The sequence below is a fragment of the Perognathus longimembris genome, chromosome 12, assembly GCF_023159225.1.
Source record: "Perognathus longimembris pacificus isolate PPM17 chromosome 12, ASM2315922v1, whole genome shotgun sequence".
Taxonomy (NCBI): Eukaryota; Metazoa; Chordata; class Mammalia; order Rodentia; family Heteromyidae; genus Perognathus; species Perognathus longimembris.
In genome coordinates, this window is record NC_063172.1 from 52345250 (window position 1) to 52370729 (window position 25480).

Below are 25480 nucleotides of genomic sequence, written 5' to 3' on the forward strand. Positions count from 1 at the left end.
AGGAGGTTTTATTCCAGTTATATTGTATGAAATCTGAAACCTGACTTTGCACTTGTAATAATTTTATAGTAGTATCTTTTGCTATCTAAAGCACTAGCTTAATATGATAATCACCTATAAACTCCAAATGAAAATAGGGAAATAAGTTTGCATACTTCAAAAAATCTGTATGAGCTATGCAAAAATATAACTTATTTATAATGTGTATTATTTAGAAAATCTCAAGTTCATTTATTACAAACTGTTATGTATTGTGTCATAAAAGAAACCATGCCAAATACCACATGATTACAATCTATTCTTTCTTGCTTTTTTTTTAATAGTGTGGAATTTGAACTCAGGGATCTACAATTGCTAGTCTAGGATTTTTACCACTTGATCCATGCCTGCAGCTCTGCATTTTTTTTTTTGGTTAATCAGAAATGAAATCTAAAGAAATTTTCTAACCAGGCTGACCTGGAACAGATCTTTGGACCTCAGCCTCCTGAGTAGTTAGTATTAGGGACCACCTCTGACCGGCTTCAACTGTTCATAACTGTAAGAGCATAATCATTCATCACTATTATTTTTTTCTCTTTGTGCAATGCTGTGTATTGTTGTCAGGGCCTCACACATGGAAGGCAAACACAACCACTGAACTATACAGCCAGTTATCATAAATAGATGTTTGGTTTGGTGTTGTCTTGAGACAATGTCTTTGTATATAATCCAGAGCGGCCTTGCATTCATAATCCTGTCACCTTAGCCTCCTAAATGCTTGGACTATGGGCATGTACCACTGTACCTACCTCAATAAAATTTTATTTAAAAAATAAATAAAATATAAGTAGTTTTTCAAAAGTTTTGTGAAAAATGGGACATTGATTAAAATACGTATTCATATTTAAAAACAATAAATTGAAATGTCCTTTACATAAAAAAATCATTCATAACATGCTGCAAGTGGCTCACACTTGTAATCGTATCTATTTGAGACTACAATCTGAGGCTTGTTTTAAAAATAGTCTAGGTGAGAAAGATTCTTATCTCCAATTAACCACAAAAAGCCTGAAATGGAGCTGTGCCTCAAATGGTAGATCCTTAGCCTTGAGCAAAAATTCTCAGGGACTGTGCCTAGGTTCAGAGTTCAAGCCCCATGACGAGCACTAGAAAAACAAACAACAACCACCATCACAACAGTAACAAACTCCTTAAAAATAAACGTAGAAGATATTGAACATTTTGCATACAATAGTTATTTTTTAGATGTAACACTACAGGCATAAGAAAAATAATAGATAAACAGTAAAGTACAGTTTGATAGATGACCTATTAAAAACTAGCTAATAGACAATAGGTAAACAAGATTTATTAATATTAGAAGTTGCTCTACAGTGATAATGTCAAAGAAATGGGAAGATGAGCCACAAGTGTGGGAGAATATCCTTACAAAATGTTATCTGATAAATGACTTTTATTACCCCAAACTACGCAAATGACTCTTAAACCATAACAACAAGCAAATGAACAACCCAATTACATTTTATGAAGGTCTGACAAACACAATATTCAAGAAGATACACAGATGGCCGGAGGATGTTTTCAATTCCACACATATCTATAGCACTAGGAATTGCAGAATAAACCAAAGAAATATGATTCCAGATCAGAACAGAACTAGAATGGCCAGAATCTACAAGAATGACCGCACCAATTGCTAAAAAGGATGTGGAGAAACAGATGATAGGGTTTCTTGGAAAGAGTTGGGTAGTTACTTTTAAGCATACTCTAACCAGATGATCTGGTAATCTAAACTACATTGTTTTCCCAAATAGACTGAAATCTTACAGCCAGCACCAAAAAAAAAAAAAAAAAAAAAAAAAAAAAAGACAAAAAAAAAAACCCCAACAACAAAAACATATCCATCAAGGGTATTTTTAGCAGCTTTAATATAACTGCCAGACTTAGAAACAATCAAGGTGTCCTTCAGCAAGTGAATGGATAACTGGATACACCTAAACAAAGTGACCTATTCAAAACCAAAGTAAAATGGAAAAACCAAGCAAACATGCTCACTTCAGCAGCACATATACTAAAATTGGAATGATACAGAGGAGATTAGCATGGCCCCTGCACAAGAATGACACGCAAATTTGTGAAGCGTTTCATACTTTTTTAGAAGCAAGACCACACTAAAGCCACCAGCACAACTATGTTCATCTCAGCACAATTTGTCATTGCTAAAATATGGAACCAACCCAGATGCCCCTTAGTAGATGGGTGGATCATGTGGTACATATACACAATGGAATTCTATGCCTCTATCAGAAAGAATGATACTGCTCCATTCGTAGGGAAATGGAAGGACTTGGAAAAAAAATCATAATAAGGAAAGTGAGCCAGACCCCCCCCAAAATTAACTCTATGGTCTTCCTCATAGGGAATAATTAGTACATTTCTAGGATAGACATAGCAGAAGATCACAATAGCTATGCCTGTATGAACACACAAGGTCATGCTAAGTGAAATGAACTCTATGTTATGGAAATACGAGGTATATCATTGTTGTAGTTAATTTCAACATGCCTTGTGAAACCCTATTATTCTTTCTCTTAGATTCCTTTCCTGTGGTTTTACCCCTGTTATTACTGTAACTGATCTTTTTTTTTTTTTTTTGCCAGTCCTGGGCCTTGGACTCAGGGCCTGAGCACTGTCCCTGGCTTCTTTTTGCTCAAGGCTAGCACTCTGCCACTTGAGCCACAGCGCCACTTCTGGCTGTTTTCTATATATGTGGTCCTGGGGAATCGAACCCTGAGCTTCATGTATACAAGGCAAGGACTCTTGCCACTAGGCCATATTCCCAGCCCCCTGTAACTGATCTTAATATCCCAAATACTGTATATGTATGGGAACTAGGGAAGGGAAAGGGAATATAAAAATTGAGCAACAAAGGACAAAAAAAGCTAACCATTGCAATAAGGATACTCAGAAAACCAGTTGGTATTAACCAACTGTACAACTCATGAGTGTTAGATTTTTTAAAGTAGGTAGCCGATAAAGGAGAGCACCATGCGGTATTCAGGCAGGAGAGAAAGTTTATTACCGAACTGCTGGCCTATGGTAGAGATGATCCATGGCCAGAGAGAAGGGAGAGAGAGAGAGACCCCCACCCAGCTCTGCCTTATATCTAGGGCAGGGGCAAGGGGTGTGGCCAGGTGGATTCGGAGGTGACCTCAGGGAAAGGGGAGGGAACTGCCTCCAGGTCTGCAGGTTACCCAGGTAACTGGGTGGAGACTTAATGAGGTGGGGGCAGCTTCATGTAGCCTTCCAGGGAGGGACCTAACATTCCAGCCTTTTAATAGTTATGAAAAAGGTCAAAGCCTCTCTCTGGCTGCTTCCTGCTGGCAAGGGGCATCGGCATTAGGGGTAAAAGGCAGAAATCTGGCCCCTCCTGGAGAAGGCGAGCAGCAGGGTCCCTTGGTGGTAGATGCCAGTCCTTGAATGAAGCCTGGAAGAAGTCTCATGAGGCAGGGGCTGGACAAAAAAAAATATTAAGGCAAAAGGAAGGGCTTAGGGCACAAAATTAAAAATTGGATGACTTGGCTAAGTTCTTATACTCAGGCATGGACATTAGATGGACAAGCTACTATCTCTTGATCCCCCGGCTCTGATTAATTTTGAAAGGGTGAGACAAAGTGACTCCATTTAGGATGTGATCATTTTCCTCTTACTCCACTCCATGATACTTGTTCCTGGAACTGGCTGAGTCCCAGTGGTCTAGGTGCTTGTTGCTGGGATGGCATGCCCCCGTTGGCATTCACAGGATTTGAACTCAGGGCCTGGGCACTGTCCCTGAGCACTTCTGCTCGAGGCTAGTACTCTAGCACTTGAGCCACAGCTCCACTTCCAGCATTTGGCTGGTTAGAGATCAGTCTCTTGAGCCATGCTTCCAGCCTGGCTCTTCGCTGGTTAGTTGGGAGATGGAGTTTGAGAGAGATTTTCTGCCCTGGCTGGCTTTGAACTGCAATCCAAGGAGTCTTTGCCACAAAAGCCCTTTTTTATTTCCAATTAAAACAACAAGGAGACCAAGGGGACTAGAGCTTACCTGTACCTTGTCAAGAACTGACCAAATACTTGCCAGAATTCTGCAATGACAAAACTCAGTAGATGTGATGAGTTTTAGCGCAGATATATAGCTAGATGGACATACTAACAAATGATGTTTACACATACATATACACATGGAACACACATACACACTGTGCACATAGGTTTTACAGCATGCAAAAATGAATTTCAGCAGTAGACTCTTTTGGAACTCCAATAGTAAATGACATTTTTTTTGCCCAATATTTTAGAACCACGTGGTCGGTTAGAAAAACAATTTTACTAGCAAACAACAATTTTCAGATTATAAAATGGAGAAACCATATTTTGATAAACTCCAGTGGGATGCCATGTTGAGGGGGGTGGCAGGAGGACACAAACACACTAACAGAGAACACGTAGCATGGCATAATGGCGAATTTCATTGGTGCTGACTCAGTGACCTTTAAGTCCATTTGCTCTTTTACATGAACAACATCAGGCACTGTGGCTCACAATAGGCTTCCCACAGAGGCACCATACCATGACTATTCCTTTTTGGTGGGCAATGGCATCACTGGTACCTGTTGTTTGGGTAAGCAAGCAGATCTACAGAAGCAGAACTTAGCCTTGAGTTACAGATGCAAAACACAGGCCTGGTAGGCATGATCATTACTCACTTCATAAAAGCCAAAACATAGCCTGAAAGCAAAAGATAGCCTTGAATAGGGGTAGTGTTTTCTTAGAGATGACCCTCATTAGCTTTTTTAAATAAACATATCAACTTCATTAGCAGGGCTTTCTGGCTAATAAAGCAACTAAGTACAGCCCGTGATTGACTTCAAGGTTGTCAGTGACCCTCTGCGAAGCTATCAGCTTGGTGAACTTGAGTAAGGGAGAGATGCTGCTTTGCTTTTAGCAAGGATGGAAAATTTTGGCTTTAATATTTGGTCCTATTTCTGATGTCATATTTATGATTTTTCATTAGTCAACTTTACAATAAACTAAAGCAAGCAAGTTGGGTACAGAAGCCAAAACGGTGATAGCACTTCCTTTATAACGCTGGGTTCCATACAGATGTGGCTTGTACTACATGCTCCCCAGAATCTATCCCATTTCTCAGAGCTCTAAGAGAAGTGTAAACGCTTCCCAGAATTCTAGAAAGCATGATCACTTTTTGATATTAAGCATTTCTTTGATATTTCTTTGAGCTCACATAATTTTGTGTTGCATTTTTGAATGTTAGAATCTAGACTGTTAAAAGCTATTATTTTCATTGCTTATTGATAAAACCATTTAAATCTCAGAATTGGAAGGGAATATTAGCTTCACATTTTTTTTTCAAAGTTAACATTTTTATTGAACTGAAATTGGTGAGGAACAACTGGGATGGCCAGAGCTGCTGAGCTCACAGCTGAAGAGCCCCTGTGACATTTGAGCCCCAGAGGCCTAACACATATGGAAACAGCATAGAGATATAGGGGGTAATTCTTTTTTGTTTTTTTCTTATTTATTGTCAAAGTGATGTACAGAGAGGTTACAGTTTCAAACGTTAGGCCTTGGGTACATTTCTTGTATTGTTTGTTACCTCCTCTCTCATCTCCCCCTCTTCTCTCCCTCTTTCCCTCTCCCCACCCCCATGAGTTGTTCAGTTGGTTTACACCAAATGGTTTTGCAAGTATTGCTTTTGGAGTCCTTTGTCTTGTTATCCTTTGTCTCTCAATTTTGATATTCCCTAGCTTCATCTTTTCTCACACTTGCATTTTGAAGATAGTAATCTGAGATCAAGAAATACAATGTCTTTATTTGAAACTCATAGGGATAATTAGTGACCAAAATAAGCCTAGAAATTAGGTTTGTTAACATCTGCTTCATCCTAGTGTTACTTTAAAGGTGAAGGTGTAATATTTTACCATGAAAGAGAAAACAATGAGCAGAGTAAGAAATAAAAGCAGTGATAATCAGTGTTACTACCTGAATGTCTGGTATAGCCAGGCTTGAGATGGCATATCTCAATGTGTTTTCACAAACTTCCTTGAAAGATAGATATAGAAGCCGGTTTCACTGGTAGAGCCACTGAGGCACAGAGCCAATCCTCTAGCTACAAGGACATGTAACTAATTATCCTTCCAACTTCCTGTTTCCACATATCTCCAGCAGTTCAGTGGCCATTTCCTCACAGGCCCATGCTTACTAGAATGCATTCCCCTTCACCAGAATGCCCTGGGCTCTGGGAAGGAATTTGTGAACAGAGGGTGAGGAAGGGTTGTTAGTTATGAGTAAGTACACTTTCTAGAACGTCTTTGTAGTTTAAGAATAACTGTAACTGGATTAATCTCAAGAATTCTTTGAAGTCTGGACAAGACTTACTGCCAGAAATGTTGTTTTAGACTGAAATATATTATGACATATGATTTTCCTTACAGTAAAATACTTTTGCTGTTTGTCTTTATTCAACTGCCATGCTTAATACAACTATATTATACCATGAAGAGCCAAATAACAGCTGGGGCAGACCCAGGCTCTGTCCTCCGAGGACTTCTGCGGAAGGGCAGTGAGCAGATCATGACACGCACTGCAAAGAGAAGTTTTGGATGTTTCCTCATAAGATATTGTAAAGGCCTGATGAGCTGGTGGAGAGAAAAGGCTTCCTTCTGACGGTGAGGCTGGCAGAGCAGGAGCCAGCTCTGAGGAAGGCTGTGGGCATGTGCATTGTGTACAGGAGCACATGAGGTGTGGGCATGATCTATGATTAACATGGCTGTAGTGGAAGCATACTGATAAGGACTAGCATTCAGGTTTGATTTTTCTAGTGATTAAAGAAAATTAAAATGTGGGGAAGTTTTTAAAGCTGATGGAGAAGGCTTATTTTAAAAGGAAAGTAACAGCAAAGAAGATAGCAAAACTGGACTACTTGTTAGATGAGGAGGGTCTCAGAGCTTGCTTGCCTAAGGCCCTGCTATATCTGTATATAGATAGATATAGATAGATACAGATATAGATGTAGATCTAGGGTTCCTTGCCTCCTCTCCTTAGGGTGTGTTCCTAGTCCTATTGGTTGAGGTGTGGATATGTGCTGGAGGGAGTCTTCTGATGTTTTCCCCCCTCTCTACCGAGTCATTATCCTGATGAGGGCCACTTGTGATTTGCTGAGTCATTCTCTTTTCTAGCTGAATCATTCTCCATCCTCTACTGGGAACCAGTCCCAGCTGCCTAGGCCTGAAGACCTAACTTCCTTCCATGAGGAATGAAAGAGTAGTCATTTAGATTGGGTTAGACAGATTCATAGATTAATACATGTTTTATTATGGTTGTTCTTTCATTAGTGGCTGTCAAGAAGTGCCTGACCTGGGACTGATGGATTCACACAACTTGATGAGTGGCCCAGACCCATGGAGTCTGAAGTTGGGATGTGGCAAATAGACTTAGACAAACTTGGACTGTGTTAGTGGGGTTGAATTTCTAGTCATTGGATTGCCGTGGGTGGTTGAATTTACTTAAAGTGATAAAGAAGCCAAGGGGATCTTCAAGGCTTTCAACTTGTCTAATCAAAATTGGGTTAGGAAATGAAAAGTTAGAAAATGAGGCTAAATAGGATGAGAACAATATTTTTGGATGGGCAGAGTGGAAGTCAAGTTTCAGCCTAGGATATGTTCATGTTTATGATTTTGCTGCCTTGGGAGGAAATTGTGTCAGTCAACAGGCACATGGTATCAGAATTCAAATGACTGTGCATTGCATATGCATACCAAGACATAATAAACATAAGCTGATGAGAGCTGATGAGACTACCAACGGTATTGAGATTAAAGTGTTGGATGGAGTTTGGAAAGGGAAGATGAATTAGGAAAATACCAAAAGATACTATCAGTCGTAGAGCCCAGAGAGATTTACCCTTAAAAGGACAAGTAAAGGAGTCAGCACTTCTAGTCTACAGTTATTCAAGAAGTTGGCTGGAAATGCAGTTTTCTCTTAAGACCAGCCAGTCTCAGGGGACCCTTCCTGAGAATCAGAGGATAACTTCCCTAGCCTTACCTTCCCACTCCTTGATTGATGCCAGAAGGTTGCCCTGTGCTGGCAGAGAGATATGAGCACCTGTGGCTGTGTTCTGGTGTTCTAGGGTAAGTGGGTAGAGAATGTGGGATTTATCTCAGGGGCCCAGAAATGATACTTGATATAGAGAGAAGAGAATTTTAAGGCTAGACAATGTAATGCTATCTAAATACCAAGGAAATATAAAAGACATCTATTTTGTTATCTCATCAGGGCATAATGAGAATTAAATTACTTTTGACTCTTGAAATTGGCTAGCAAAGTTTACATCCTACTTAGTATTAGGACCGTTATTTCTGAGGTTAGTCACCCACAGCGTGAGGGAAAATCTTGTCTATGTACTAAACAAATTGAGTTTTGTGGAGATTCAATTCTTTTACTGGAAAGCATATCTCTAGAAGCAAGATATGTCAACATTGAATGCAATTTACAAAATTATCTCATGTAGCTACAACTCACTGCTTTTCTCTCTATTCTCATATTTTACATATACTTCTATTATTTTCATAACAAAAATGTTCTGCTATTCAAAAGATACAAAGCCTCAGAATATCTTCTTTCTATATCACATTAGTAAAAATAGTTAAAGATGTTAGTGTTTTCTGTTCCAATCAAAATAAAGGAGATTTAATAGTGACTTTTATGGGGAGAACTATGATAATTTAGCATCTGTTTTAATCTAATCTTAAGCTCCTTAATAATTGGTAACTGGGACATTTTTAACAAAAATTCAACCAGAGTGAATCCCACATGGTTAAGTGAGAAAAATTTAAATAAATGCCATTATCGTAAGTTAGCAGACTACATTCAAGAACATGTCAAATAATTAAGTGGCTCATGCCCTTGCCCTTGATTAATTACTGGATCAAACATAAAAGTTATCAACAACTCTTCTAATAGAAATTATTTTAGGCTGTAACTTTTAACATCTGCCATAAGTTAGAGCCAATTTGTACTGCACTTGAGGAAGAAAAACAGTGATCAGTTTATGTTTTCAAAATTAAATTCCTTTACACAGAGAAATACGGAACCAGAACAAAATGAAAGAATTAGAATGTATTCTTTTTCTTTCCTCTCTTTTTGCCTTTTGTTTATAATTCTAACAGTATTTTCTTGAAATTTCATACAACAGATATCTTAGGTGAGTCAGAAAATGCAATAGTGATACAAGACAGTATGATGAAAATTAACTGTACAACTGGCGGGGGGAGCGGTTAGGAGGAAGGAAGGTAGAGAAAAATGAGGGAGGGAGTAACAAGTATGACAAGAAATATACTCACTACCTTATGTATGTAACTGTAACATTACTTTGACAATAAAATTATTTTTTTAAAAAAGAAAGAAAATCCCCTTATTCTATTTTAGTTGAAATGTGGTTTTAAAACTTATATATAGTATTCTAAGTCCAAGGTGATTCTTAGAAAGAAGTTTAGCACATTTCAAGTTGTTTCTAATTTCTTAAAATAAGATAACTCCCTCCCTCACCCCTTTTGGTGAATACTCTACCATTTCAATCACAGCTTCATTTGTGAGTTCACTTGTGATGATTGGCTGGAGATAGGAATCTCACAGACTTTCCTGTTGTGGCTGGCTCTGAACTGCAATCCTCACATCTTAGCCTCATGAGTAGCTAGGATTACAGTTGTGAGTAACCAGCTCCTGGTTAAACTATAACAGTCTTAGAGGACATGCAGATACATTGCTTTATTTAGTACTCTGTTAGGCACACATGCTTAGCTATCATTTTTTAATGGTAATGAAATGTGAACATATTTGAAGTGATTCCACCAAGCACTACATAATCATGGTTCTGGGTACCATTTAATATCAGATATCCTTTGAATATTTGTTTGTACAGGTACATATATCATGAGTGAGAACACTCAGAATATTTGGCATGACTTTTTGTCCCTCAATATCAAAGACTTGGTGGGAAGTATTTCAAGGTACATTCAGTTATTTCCTACGTGGTGGGAGAGTTCACCTGCTGTTTTTCTGGCCAATAAGAAGAATTCAAACATCATTAAATGTTGTCTTGTAGTAAGTGATATTCTTCAGAAGCCGAGGTGGTCCCTCCTACACGTTAAAGAATTCATGCATTTAATATCGAGCCTTGGATGCATGTGGACATGATACCTCCAGTTATGTGAGACCTCATGTGTACAGCAAGCCCAAGTGTTTTGTGTCTCTTCTGCACCACCAGCTGCACAGGAGAGAAGAAAATCCCTTACAATTAAAAATCAACTGGCAAGGACACTCCCAGTATCTTTTTTACCACCTAGTTCTCTCTAATAGAGAAATAATTCATGTGAATAACTCTTACCAGGCACTTAGTGATATTCCTTCAGTTTCAGTGACTTCCTTCTACAGATGTTGTTGACTTATAAGAAAGAGGCAAGTTTTCAATATGATATTCCTAGTGGTCAAACTAGAATTATTTTTTCAGAAATATCAGTGGCACTGCAAAACCACTGCCCTCAGCCTCCCCTCAGATGTTGAGGGCTTTTGACACATCACTACTTCTGTGAGCTTCTTATAACAATAGTTACCAGTCATAAGGCTAAGTAAGCTCCAAGAAGTGTTTTGCCTTGATTCTCAAACCTTGGGCAAAGAGTTCTAGGATCCAAATATGTCATCAGATTTTCAAAACTATATTTTTCTGTTTTCTTTTGATTGATTATGTAGTTTTCTTTGGCTGATTTTCCTCTGAAAGAAATCTGCTGTATTGGGGCTGGGGATATGGCCTAGTGGCAAGAGTGCTTGCCTCATATACATGAGGCCCTGGGTTCAATTCCCCAGCACCACATATACATAAAATGGCCAGAAGTGGCGCTGTGGCTCAAGTGGCAGAGGGCTAGCCTTGAGCAAAATGAAGCCAGGGACAGTGCTCAGGCCCTGAGTCCAAGCCCCAGGACTGGCCAAAAAAAAAAAAAAGAAATCTGCTGTTTACATGCACCAATTGCTTTTTGTTTAGCAGGAGTCATTAGAAAGAGCAACCCAATCTAAAACACTGTCTGGTTACATTGTGCTAGAAGAAATTTTACTTATTCTTACATGTATGGTTGAGTTTCTATCAAGGCATAATTTAGGAGTTTGAGTAAAATGCATTGTACAACTAGTGCATTTAACAACCCAACAGAGCCAATATTATGCAATTCAGATCATTGTTGTTGTTATTTTCAACATACCATGTGAAAACATACCTGTTTTTTCTCTTGTATTCCTTTCCTGTGGTTTTACCCCTGCTATTACTCTACCTGATCTTAGTACTCCAGATATTGTATATATGTGTATTGGAACTAGGGAAAGGAAAGGAATACCAAAATCAAGAGACAAAACCATTGCAATAGTGATACAAAATCAATTGGTGTAAACCAACCGTACAATTCATGGGTGGGGGAGGGTAGTGGGGAGAGGGGAGACAGGGGAAAAATGAGGGTGGAGGTAACAAGTTGAATAAGAAATATACACAATGCCTTACATATGAAACTGTAACCCCTCTGTACTTCACTTTGACAATAAAGAAGAAGAAGGAAAAAGAAAAAATCTGAAACAATCCATACAACTTACTTGGAATGACCTACTCAGAGAGAGAGAAGAGCTGAACTTTCCAAGTAACTGTACATCTTCAATTTTGTTTTGCCATTTCACAAATAGAATCTACTCTTGCTCATCCATGTGTGGTAATACAGTGTGGGAACACAGATGGGAGTGAAAGGAAATGAGAAGATCCTTGTATAACCAGATAGTTCAGGGCACAAGGTGACTCCCAGTCAAAAAAGCATATTTGTCTCTAGAAACACATTTGCAAATGGGCCCTCAAGAAGTAATATAAAGAAGATCTTCATGTGGATAAGGCATGACTAATGTAGTCATGCTGTCATTGTTTTAGAATCCCCCTTCACATCCCTTGTTGATTTATGCCACATATATGTATATATATACATATATATACATATATATATGTATATATATATATACATATATATGTATATGTGAGCTATGTTGACATGCTCTCACTTACCTGTGGAATCTAGAAGTGTAACATCTAGAAACAGAAAGCCAGGGGTTGAGAGCTGGGGTAATGCAGAAATATGTGTCTGGGTTATAAAAATCAATGTTCACTCAGTCCCTTAAAGACAATCCTCTATAAGCTATAACAAATCTAGAACAATCAGTAAATTTGGCCAGTTAAAGAAACAGTGTACCCCAGGCCTCCAGGGTGTTTCAAGTAGGAGTCATGAGAGGTGAATGATTTTCCCATTTTAGCACTTTGCACAAGACAAAATTGTTTTTTGAAATATGAAGGAAAGATGTTTTCTTGAGGTAATTTTAGTTAAGGCTGTCCTAAGTGTACTTTTGTTATTAAAATTAAATAAATTCACTTTACAAATGTAAATTTTATTATTCTATGGTTATATTTTTCTTATTATTTCATTACAGCTGTATTTTTACAGAGTGGCTTTGGGCTTCTATGGGTTGGCCTAGCCATAGGAAAGAGGAAGAGTAGGTTGTGATGTAAGGGTGTGGATATGTTAGAAGGAAGGACAGACATGCAGTATGTTCTGCAAGGTTAGGTCAGTGGGAAAGAAAATACTTTCTAGAACTACAAAGTCCTACCCACTTCCCAACAATTATGTTTTCACAAATATGCGAATATATATGAAACTGAAAGCATCTAGATGACGAACTTACCTGATTTCTTGTCCCTTGCATTTTGGCTGTGTTTTGAAGAACTGAATGAAAAGGGAGGTGGCTCAAGCTTATGCAAGTATTTAGGTTCTCTGGTACTTTATACTAGGGGTCTTGATGGTAAAAAAGCAACCAGAACAAACAAAATAAAAGTTGTACTATCCAGTGTTTCATGGCTTAACTTCTACAACTAAAAGTTTATCTAAAAAACTCCAATTTAAATTAGATCTTTTGGTGTTAAATAAGATGTGAGAGCTTTTGACACATAAGTAGATCGTGAACAGTCTAATCCTACACGAAGGCACATCATAGAGAAGCAAGTCACAGCAGTGCTTAAAAAGTTACCTTACTTGTGTAACTGTAGTCCGCCTGTTCATCACCTGTACAATAGTAACCGTAGTCTGCCTGTTCATCACCTGTACAATATACATTTTTAGCAAGGTTCCATATCAGGCCTTGTGGTCCACAGGAGGACTGAGGCTTGCCTACATACAGAATCACAGCTTGATGCTAACTTTACTATGGCAACAAATTGCTAGCAAACTAGTAGGGAGGCCCATACTTACAGATAGAAACATCAGATACAGGATTTTACAGAATGGGGAATGAGGCATATCCATTTGCAGAAAGTAAAAGGGAGGGCATCTCATAAGTTCAGTAGAAGATTACTTACTAATCTTTTCTTTGAATTTCAAAATTCACTACTACATCATAGAGGTCTTTCACTTCTTTGATTAAGGTTATTCCTAGGTATTTTATGTTTTTTGAGGCTACTGCAAAAGTTGTTGCTTTCCTGATTTCGGCCTCTGTCTTCGGGTCTTTGGCATGTAGAAAAGCCATTGATTTTTGAGGGTTTATTTTATATCCTGGAACTTTGCCAAAGTGTTTGATCAGCTGTAGTAGCTTGGGAGTAGAGTTTATGGGGTTCTTTAGGTATAGGATCATGTCATCTGCGAAGAGACAAAGTTTAACTTCATCTTTTCTTGTTTGGAACCCCTTTATGTTTACTTCTTGCCTAATTGTTTTGGCAAGGAATTCTAGTCCTATGTTGAAGAGGAGAGGAAAGAGCGGACATCCCTGTCTTGCTCCTGATTTTGAAGGGAATGGCTTTAACTTTTCACCATTTAGAATTATGCTAGCTGTTGGTTTGTCATAAACTGCCTTTATTATATTCAGGAATGTTCCCTGGAATCCCAGTTTTTCCAGGGGTTTTATCATAAATGGGTGCTGCATTTTATCGACCGCCTTTTCTGCATCCAGAGATATAACCTTGTGGTTCTTTACCTTGCTCCGGTTGATGTGGTGGATTACATTAATTGACTTGCGTATAATGAACCAACTTTGCATCCCTGGGATGAATCCAGTTTGATCATGGGGTATGACTTTTTTGTTGACCTGTTGAAGTCGATTAGCCAGATTTTTATTGAGAATTTTTGCTTCGATGTTCATCAGGGTAATCAGTCCATTATTGTGTTCTGAATTTTGGTTGTTCTGTGATGATGTCACTTGTTTCATCTCTGATCTTATTTATTTGGGTGTGCTGCCTTTGTTTTTGGTCTGACTTGTTAGGGGTCTGTCTATCTTGTTAATTTTTTCAAAGAGCCAACTCTTTGTTTTGTTAATTCTTTCGATGATTTTTTTTTTATTCTAAGTCATTTAATTCTGATTAGATTATAATTATTTGCTTCCACCTATTTGCCTGGGGTTTGGCTTGTTGTTCTCTTTTGAGGAACTTAAGGTGCTTCCTTAAGTTGTTGAATTGCTGTTTCTCCAGTTTGTTGATGAAGGCACTCAGAGATATAAATTTTCCTCTGAGTACTGCCTTTGCTGTGTCCCAAAGGAGCTGGTACTTTGTGTGCTCATCTTGTTTAATTCCATAAACATTTGAATTTCTGTTCTAATTTCTTCAATAACCCATTGATGGTTCAGCAATGTGTTGTTTAGTCTCCATTAATTGTAGGATTTTCTATGATGGCTGTTTGAGTTGAGCTCTAATTTTTTTCCATTGCAGTCTGAGAGACTGCAGGGAATGATTTTGATACTTCTGAATTTGTACAGATTTTCTTTGTGCCCTAAGATGTGATCTATATTGGAGAATGTTCCATGTGCTGCTGAGAAGAATGTGTATTCTGGTGTTTCTGGATGGAATATTCTGTAGATGTTGCTTAAGTCTAGTTGGTTTATGCAGTTGTTTAATTTGGGGTTTCTTTGCTCAGTTTTTGGCTTGTTGATCTGTCCAGAGGAGACAGTGGAGTGTTAAAGCCTCCAACTATCAATGTGTTTGGGTCTATGAGTGTTTTTAGAGTCAGTAATATTTGTTTGATGAAGTTGGGTGCTCCTGTATTTGGGGTGTTGATATTTAGGATGGTTATATCCTCCTGTAGAAGAGATCCCTTTATTAGTATGTAGTAACCTTCTTCGTTTATTCTTACCACTTTTAATTTGAAGTCAATTTTATCTGATACTAGGATTGCAACTCCATCCTGCTTATGGGGGCTGTTTGCTTGGTAGATTTTATTCCAGCCTTTCCCTTTTAGAGGATGTTTGCTTCTGCTCGATAAATGTGTCTCTTGGAGGCAGCAGAAAGATGGATCTTGCTTTTTGATCCAACTTATTAGCCTATATTGTTTAATTGGAGAATTAAGTCCATTAATGTTGAGAGTTAGGATTGAGATGTGATTGTTTGTTCCTTTCATAGTATCTATCTTGTTAAAAACTGTGTCTTCCCATTTCTTGATCTAATATTCTGGTTTTCTATTTAGGGTTCTTTTCTCTGTCTGTATTGTGATCTTGATTATTTTCCATGTGTAGTATATTTTTGAGGATATATGGTAGTGCTGGTTTGGTGGAGATATATTGTTTCAGTTTTTCCTTACTGTGGAAGACTTTTATTTGACCTTTGGCTATGAATGAGAGTTGAGCTGGGTACAGTATTCTTAGTTGATAGTTGTTTTACTTTAGGGTGTGGCAAACCTCATTCCAGGTTCTCCTTGCTTTCATGGTCTCTGCTGAGATGTCTGAGGTAATTCTAATTGGTTTTCCTTTATATGTGATTACTTTCTTCTTCCTAGCAGCTTTAAAGATTCTTTCCTTGGACTCTATTGATCCTGTTTTGACCACAATGTATCGGTGGGATGTTCTATTCTGGTCTGGTAGGTTTGGGGTTCTGAATCCTTCTTGTATCTGGATAGACCTATTCTTCTGGATATTTGGGAAGTTCTCAGCTAATATTCTGTTGAATAAATTGCCTATTCCATTGAATTCTTTCTCTAGGTTTTCCTTGATATCTATTAGCCTTAAATTTAAGCCCAATTGGGCTTCCTGATTGTATCTTGGAGCTCCTGGAGTGATCTGTTTTGCTGATTGGATTGTTTTTCTATTGTTTTTGGTCTTTCTCCATAAATTCTAGGGAATTTTCAGTTCCTGAGATTCGATCCTCTGCTTCCTCTAGTCTGCTCTGTAGGCTAGCTACTTGATTTCGAATCCCCTTCCTCCTGACTGGTCTTTCTTGATGGCTTCCATGTCTTTACTATAATTTTTTCTTAGGTCCTGTTTGGACTTCTTTACTTCATTAATTTGGTTCTGAGTGCTGTCTCTCAAATCTTTTAGCTGGGCAGCTATCTTTTCATTGGCCTCTTGTAATTCATTTGTCTTTCTATTTGTGGAGGCCATGAAATACGCTATTCATTTTTGGTTCACCTCTTCACACTCTAGAATAGTTGTCTGAAGAGATTCAAACTTTTCATTTAATATTTTAATCAGTAGACCTTGTAGAGAATTTTGAGGCTTCTCTTCTAGGTCTTTGATTGACTACTCTTCTTCCTGCTTGTTTTGAGTGGGAGATGAGATTCCCTTGTTTGCCATCTTTCTTGTGCTTCTTCTGCCCATTTGGAATGGAAATGTCATCTACAAGCACTTGTGAGCACCGTTTAAGACCCAAAGCAGACCTTACCAAGCACTGTTGTTTAAATCTTAAAAGTTCACAATTATATAAAGATACCTTCCCTCTCTTTTTTGTCTATAAAAGCAAATTTGGTGTCCCCAAAGAATACAATTTTAATATAACTACCAACCCTGAGCCCTCTCTTCGATAGTTACTTACTTACCATTATAACCCTATGAGCAATTTTTTTTCCTAGATTTAGTTCTTTTTGAACTAGTGGGATTTCTCTATGAACCCCCTTGACTCATTGGATTCAACAGGGATACCTTCTATCTGATAACCAGGGGTCAATGGAGTCTGGAGGTCCTGGACGTAAATTTAGGAGAATAAGTTAGGGGTAGTGAAGAGATTAGAATAAAATGAATGGGGGATGATGATTTTGGTTTTGTTTCAGTGCAGTGGAAAGGTGGAGAAGAGTAGAATGGGTAGAAAGAATGAGGTTAAAATGATAGAGAATGGAGAGTCAACAGAAAAGAGTAAAGGTGTTAGTCAAAGGAAAGGAAAGTAATTTAAAAAAAAGAAGATGTGAAAAGAGAAACAAAGAAAAATACAGGAAAACACTCTAAACAAAAAAAATTACCAAAAAATCCCAAAAAACGAAAAACAAAATATAAATGACAACTCAAAAATGAAAAATAAAAATGTTTACAAAAATGGAGTCTTCCTTGTTTGGGTGGGCTCTTTCCAGTCTCTGGTTCCCTTGCGATGGTCTACAGTCTATTTTTTGACTGCTTGGCTGGTTTGATTTGCTTTCAGCTTGCAGGTGGTGGGTCTGCTCTGACCCTCCTTCCCTGTTAGTTAAATCCTGGGGCTCTGTGGTTTGCACAGCTTGCAGGTAGGACTTGGGTGTCCTCTGTAGTTGGGGGATGCTGAACTGTCTGGGAAACCGTGCCTTCTCCCATCCGCTTTGGGGCTGCTGCCTTTAATGCCTGGCTCTGAATAGGCTGTGGACTCAGCAGGGCGGGATGCCTCTGGCCTGGTTTACCTGGCTGAGGGCCACTTGCCCTGGGGGAGGTTCCTCCCTCCTGGGCGGGGCGACCTTCTTCTGGGCGGAGGTGGCTGTGGAATTCAGCCAGTTTGCTGGTGGGAGTTGAGAGTTGGGCGTCCTCTGTAATGGGGCTGTTTATCTGTGTCTGGAATGTTTTACTCTTCTGTCTGAGTGTTCCATGCGGTTGGGTAGCTGCTTGCTGCTTTCAGTTTGATTTTAGAATTTCCAGCTTCTGGAGTGTGGGCCGCTGCAGTGTTGTTGGGGCAGGGTAGGGCACTTCTGGCTGAGTTTACCTGAGTCTGTGAGCCTCAGTCCAGGGAGAGATCCTCCCAAATGGGTGGGGGAACCTTCTCCTGGGTAGAGCTGGCTCTCACCGTTCAGTCACTCTTGCCCTTTTCAAAGATGGCCCCTTCATCCTCGCTTTTCCTCTGGCCAGCTTTACTTCCAGTCTGGTCTGACTGGGTCTATGCCAGAGACAATGATGGTGCTTTGCTCTGGCGGTGGGGGAAGGGCTGCCTTCCAGAAGCTGCTCTGTGGGCACAAGTGAGAATGTCTATCGTAGGGTACTCACACTTTCTCTGCAGTTTCAGCCCGTCCATGCTCAGCCTGCGATCCGCGTGTGTCTGCGGCCATCTGGAGGATTTTTTCCTGGCCATTGTATGCTTTAGGTGAGCAGAATGCCGGCACTGTACTGGTGCTGGCACCGGTGTGGCAGCGGGATGCTGCCTGGAGCTCAAATCTGTGTTTTCAGGACAGCAAGGTCGATTTTTCCTTCCTGGTCAGAATCCCTGTACTGTTATAACTTACTTGGGCTGTCTTTCTAGGAGCAAAAGTTTTTCTGGAGTGGTAAAACTGGGATGTCAGAGGGAGCTTAGCTAGGGCCCTACTGCTCCTCCGCCATCTTCCCCAATGTTCTCCCTGACATTCTCTTAAGATCAGATTCCATTGTAGCTGGGAAACTTCTCCTTCAGGGAGCCATACTAGTTGGTGCCTTTAACCTACAGAATCTTGGACTCCTGATGGGGAGCCCATTTTCTCTATGTTACTATTATTATTAGTAGTAGTATTGTAGTGGTAGTTGTAGTAGGAGCAGCAACAGCAGCATTGTGGAACTGTTCGGACCATGATCCTCTTAGTTGTGATCTCCTATGGAGCTAGAACCACAGATGTATACCACCATACTCAGCTTCATGTGTGACATCTCATTATTGTTTGTCTGGGCCAGCCTCAAATGGTAATCCTCCTTATCCTTCATAACCCACCTACTATTATAGATGCAAATAGCTGCTCCTTCATCACTGTCTGTTTTTCTTCCTCCTTGTTTTCTTCCTCCTTGAGATGCTGAATATGTCTGTAGTGATAGAGTCATATACATATTTACTGATACAACAACTTTATATTTAATCAGTTTATTCTGCTCTCAGAGACGCCTAGCAATTACTTCAAGTTCACTCACTTAAATAGAGAATGCATTCAGGTAATGAATATTTGGATCTATCAGTGGGAACCAAGGAGAGTCCTTCAGTAGATGATGTGCAATGGTCTCTGAGGAATGTGACACTTGGATGACCAGACCCTTGGATCATGTTTCATTATGGTTGTATTTTGTCATGGATCTTGATTAGTATATGATCCCATCCTCTGTGAGAGAGATTCCAATTTATAGTAACATGTAATTTTGGGGGGAGGGTGATTAATTATTTGAAAGTGGTAGGGCTTGTAATTTCAAAAATATTTAAAACATATAATGATAATACAAAATTTAGTTCATGAGGTCGTCTTTTATATTTCTTGTCCTAATACTACTTTTACTAACTTATTTACATACCTTTAAAACTTTGTTGAGATTTTTCATTGTATTTTATTTTGCTTTTTATATTTTTTATATGGAAATGGAAGCAGGAAGATTTATGGAGCTTTTATTGTTATTGTTTTAACTCCCTGAGCTGGGTTTTCTTATTCCTCTCCTCAGTTGAATCTTCATGCAATTTCTGGAATGGTTTTTCTTCCCAGGAAGAAGAAGTTCATCTTGGACGTATGCCTGGCTTATGTTTCTCATTGAATTTCTATTTACTCTTTATTTCAGTTTGCTCTCCTCTAGGTTTGGGAAAGAAAATAGAGTGAAATCTGACAACTGAGTGTGAACCATTGGTAAAAATATTTCTGTAGTTACTTCAGTTTCTATCTCTGTAAAAATATATATTCATAACTCTTGGGTCATAACATTGTTGTAAATTTGTAGATTTAAGTATATTTAAGTTTGTAGAAATACAAATATAGCCAATGCTTTCAATGCTCACTTACCATTATTATTTTCTTGTTAGATACTCTATTATTCCAGTCCTTTTAAACAAAGCAAACAGCCTCTGAAAATGATGCACTTTATTTTTATTTCAGTGATAGTTAATTTGTCATAAGCAGGAAAGTTATTATTTTTTTTTAGTATTTATGTAAGTTTTGTGTGTATGTATGCATGTATGTATGTATGCCTACTACATACTGAATTGTCAATAAACAATTATATTCTGGTTATACTATAATGCAAATAGATTATGTAAACTTAATGTAAACTTACCAACTTTCAAAAATCTTTCTATGAACACTGCTTTTTCTTTCTTTTTTTCCTTCTTTCTTTCTTGGCTTCTCTTTTGCAGTATTTGGGGATCTGAACTCATAGTCTGAAACTTGCCAGCTCTGTTTTTCTTATGGGTTATTATACTTTTTGCTTAGTACTTAAAACTTTTTTTAAAACTTCAATTAAATTTATTATTTTCTGTTCTTCAAAAGATTGTGAAAGCATTTTCCAGTTTAACATGTCTATCTAAAGTGTCTAGTGCTCCCTGTTGAGAGTTGTCCCATTTACTATTTTATATATGTTTTACCCTTTTAATTTAATTTAATATTTGTGGTACTTGAACTTTCTCTGCTTACATGATTAGCTGGCGCTCTACCATTTGAGCCACAAATTCAGTCTTCTCTTTGTTGGCTATTTTGGAGGTGATTTCTTGCTGCCTTTTCTGAATTGTTGGACTGGAACTGCAACCCTCCAATACTTACCCTAGATAAGTATAATACTTATCCTAGATAATACTTATCCTAGATATCCTATCCTGACAGATAGGATTACATGCATGAGCCACTATGTTCTAATTTTATTGGTTATTATTAGGACAACATCTTGATTCTTCAGTAGTTTTGAATGAACCTAAGCTGCGACACTCCTTGTTTTAACTTCCTATCATTGCTGGCACAACAGATGCACGGAAATGTGTTCAGTTTTCTCACGGTAGAGATGAAGTCTACTCAGACTTTTCTGTCCCAGATGATATAGGTTCCTGATTCTCTTTTTTTGTAGTTTCCCAATTAGCTTGTATTACAGTCATGCGCTACTGGTGCCCAGCTTAACAAATACTCTTGTGATCCATTTACAATTTTTCAAGATGCACTGCTAGAAAATGGCAGGAACAATAATAATAATTGCTAATAGTTCCTTACTCACTACCAGCTAAGTATTACTGCAAGTGCTTTCAACACATTATAGTTCTCATAAAAGCCCTCGAGGTAGACTTTTTCTGCTTTTCATTTCACACAGGAATAGGCAGATGCCTAGAGAAGTTAAATCGTTGGCCCAAAGTCACAGGGTTCATAAATGGGTTAGAAAGGGATTAAAGATTGCTAATCTGTCTTTAAATTGTGTGCGTTTAATAATTATTTTACATTCCACCGGGTGGGTGAGCTTACAAACCGATGCACTCTGTGGTTTTGTCATCAAGCATCATCACTATTGTTTGAGTCTCATTTGTTCTATTGTACAACTTACTTTTATAGATTTGAGGCTATGACGTGACCTATATATGTTTAATTTATATTTTGATATACAACTTGTTGATTGCATATATGAAGTTGTAAAATTTTTCCATCTGATGAAAGAGTTACTAGTTCTCAATTATTTGTTCTCAGTTTTTGCTAATTTATTATAATGGTTAGAATTTTGCTAATGGGTTAACTTAGGAGAAAAAAAATGGGGACTAAATTCTTTAGCCCTTTCTCAGGGTACCATGACCATGACAGTGCCATATGTTCTCAGAACAGCCTGTTCTTTGAGTACCTTTCACTAGTCCTGAAAACTGACAAGCGTTGATTACCACGAAGAGCGAGATTAAAGCAGAAAAACATCTCATGCAGCAGAATGAAGTACTGGATTTTCGTTGAGTAGGAAGTTTATAAGCAATAAGATGAGGATCTGAATACACTTTACTAGTGACCTTTGCAATTTAATGTAGTAAATATTTAAAACAACATGTTTTTAGAGCTTTATCTTTCACTTTTCTCTCAGGTACAAGAGTTGAGGACACCTTCCTCTTCTTTGTCTCTATTCTTGACACATCAAAACATTACCTTGCTCTTCTTCATATCCAAGGATGCATATTCCATTCCCCTTCCCGATCCCCCCGCCCCATCTCCAGGAAAATATTTTTTGTTTTCTCCGCAGAAAAATACATTGATAACTACTATGCCTTTAATGGTTGTGATAGAAACAAATAAGTTTGGCCAGAAAAGAATGGATAGTCTCTTCTACTTTTCCACTTTGTTTGTGCAAATGCCATGGATGTCATACAACATTGATGATCTAAAATGCCCTCCAAAAGTCTTTGGTATTTAATAAAACATTGTTTTTTGGTTTCTAGGATGTCAACACTGTATACCTACATTGGGTCATGCAATATTTTGTCCTAAGGACAGAGTCTTGAACTTTTTTTTAAAACCTTGGCTTCTTTGATTTGAAGTATGAATAAGGAAGAGAAGCAAATGTATTTTGCCCCAATGTATTGGTACAATAGTTGACATTGTCTTAAGTTTTTAATTTCAAATCTAGATCACTAGATGAGGAATAGAAAAGATATGAAGTGAGTGAAATGTGAACTTACACAGCTTCCAGTTTACATAGATGGTGGATTCAGAGGGGATCATATCAGATTTGGAGGACTGGATGTATCTCCACATTGCAGAAAACACTAAATTTACATTTGGAACAACAACAAAGATATCTCTGGTGGAAAAGACTTCAGCAAAGAGAGTAAATTGGTATCTTCAGGGATAATTACTCATATGTAGTACACTCTAGTATACCACAAAGCCCAAATTCGAGAGCTTCCAGGATACAACTAGAGACACACATTGTTACTCTGAAGTGATTTTATTACAGAAAATACAGTATAAGGGCACATGACTAAACACTAGGTTGCATGTGAAAGGAGAGGTTGTGTGCCAATAGGGGGATATTTATAGAATCTGGATGAATGAGAAAAAGCCAGAATAGTTCCAAGCTCGGAAATATTAATAGAAAACTTGAGTGCAAGTGAATTGGAGGCAGAATGAAAACATGTGTTCTCTTGAAGGTAACTAATGAATTGGCAGCTTTTTTATGTGTTTCTAGTCAATTAAAGTCTTCTGTTTGGCTATTTTTTTCTTTCTAATAAGATGGTGAACTAATTTTTCAACAAGTTACATCCACTTTTAAGTTTCCTCCTTTTAATTAATGATGAGCATGAGAACTGGGAGAGATATTCATATAGAGAAACCTTAGATTTGTTTCACTATAGATGTCATTAAATTGCAAGTGGAGACTTGTAGATACTTTAGAAAAATCCTGAAATGCAAATTTATTTTAAATGACTTAGTTTTTCAAATTAGAGATGTTACTATATGGTACTCAAGGTGCGACATGTTAAAAAAAGTCTGTATTTTCAAGTCAATGATAATACAATGGTATAAATTCTGAGTTTATAAAACTATAAAAGTAGTTACAAATTTCCCATCTCTCTTCTGCAGCCATAGTCCAAGGCTGCTGTGATATATCAGTCAATATGGGCTATTTCTTTTTGATAGTAGAATTAAAAACAATTTATAGATTTTATAGGCTACTGAATCTTTATAATACCAAATGATCTCATGTCTTCATTATTACTGTAATCAAATTTCTATGCTTGCTGTGATTCATGAAACATCTGACCAATCAGAGGAAGATTTAAAAGCAGGGACTTGTAATGTGAATGCCATCAGACTATTAAAGGGTTTCAATAAGTTAGCAACTCAAGTCTATTTTATATATGTCACTTTCTTGCACAAGTACCTAGTGCATGCATAGGGAGGGAAACCTAAACTAAGCAATCATCAGCACTCAGGGAGAGCTTCAGCAGCTATTCACACCTAATGGGGCTTACTTACTACAAGTGAGGCCTGGGCTGCCGAATGTCACATAGGTTCAGAAGTGCATACATACCCTATCCCAATGTTTTTATTTCACTTACTATCTGACACTGATTGTGTCTAATCTGAGTGTTGAATCTCTTCACTGGACACATATATTCTTGTGTGAGATCTTTTTTTATGCCCTCAAACTTTCAAAAATCTTTATAATAGCAAGTTACTCATTTCACTGTAGAAATAGGCACTAACCCCCTTAGAATTCAATTTATTTGGAATGTTTTTTTTTTTTTTACTTTATTCTGTAAGATCCTTGCCTTAGTGGAGGGTCATAGAAAGTTACCTAATACAGTTGTAACTCCCATGTCTCTTGAGAACATTGTGCTGCCCTAGATTCTGCAGTGAGTGAGAAGGGCAAGCTGCTTATTTTTAAATGCAGAGACTCCTTTCTCCCACCTTGAACAGTTGGCAGTGGTGGTTAGGGACTAATGCCAGGTCTAAGCAAAGCTGACTTAAAGGTACAGAGCATCTGGGAAAACTACTGGTGTTATGAATGTATAAAGGACTCAATTCCCATCTGGCTTCAGATGAAAAGTCTGGCTGCGTTTCAGATCCAGTGAAATTTCCTGCTTCAATTTGGAAGGTCTTGTCTGCCAAAGAACATGCACTGACATATTATAAAATAATTCAAATAAGATAATAAAATATGTAAAAGTATCTATTAGAAACGAGAGTATTTTACTTAGCAAAGTACCAATCAATTGTACTTAGAACTTAAATAAGGCGAAGGGTACTAAGATCATAGAAGTAAAATGTGAACCAAGTAATGATGCACTCAACAATTATAATTCTGACCACATCTGCTAAACTGGATAACATTCATTTTAATAAAACAGTACTATGTGTATGCTAGTCTCAGTCCCTAGGTTCTGTGCTTTTATACAAAATAAAGAGGAGATAAATCTTGGTGTTATTTATATTGCTATTTTAGAGAAAATTATACCACTATTGTACTGAAACCTGAATTTTCCTAATAGAATATTAGGCTGATTCCTGGTTGAGTTCATTAAGCTTATCTTCTGGGTCAATGTTCTCTGAACTTAAAGGCATGAACTTGACCTCGAAGACTTCCAGCTGTTGAACTGCCTTTTATCTGTAAGCAAACACCACAGTTTCAATAAAAATCATAAAACCTATGCAAATAAGTTTACTCTCATTTTGGTTTGTTTGGTTTAAATGATAATAGAATTATAAAGTTTACAGACTGTTAATATCAATTATCACAAACCTAAGATGGAGGTTAGGGAAGTACTCTGGGCTCCCCATTTTTACAGTGTTTCCATTGATCTAATCACCTTCTCTGGAGCTTGGAGCAGTTCTGCAAGGAAGGAATGGACACATGATTGCAGTGCCTGTTTGCCAACAGAATACCTGCCATGCTCAGATACATATAGTTAGTTATCAAGTCCTTTAGTTATTTCCTGGTCTTTTGGGTTCAGATTGTCATTCTTTCCATCATTCCTTGGGATGAG

At 37.9% G+C, this 25480-nt stretch overlaps 1 protein-coding gene and 1 non-coding gene across 2 annotated transcripts in view; both read left to right on the forward strand.

Moving 5' to 3' along the window:
* Sntg1 (syntrophin gamma 1) overlaps positions 1-25480 on the forward strand; it is a 739717-nt gene that overhangs the window by 11240 nt on the left and 702997 nt on the right. The gene's annotated exons all lie outside the window — the stretch shown is intronic.
* LOC125361106 lies at positions 2048-2154 on the forward strand. The gene has a single exon (XR_007212892.1). It is a non-coding gene; the product is annotated as a U6 spliceosomal RNA (small nuclear RNA).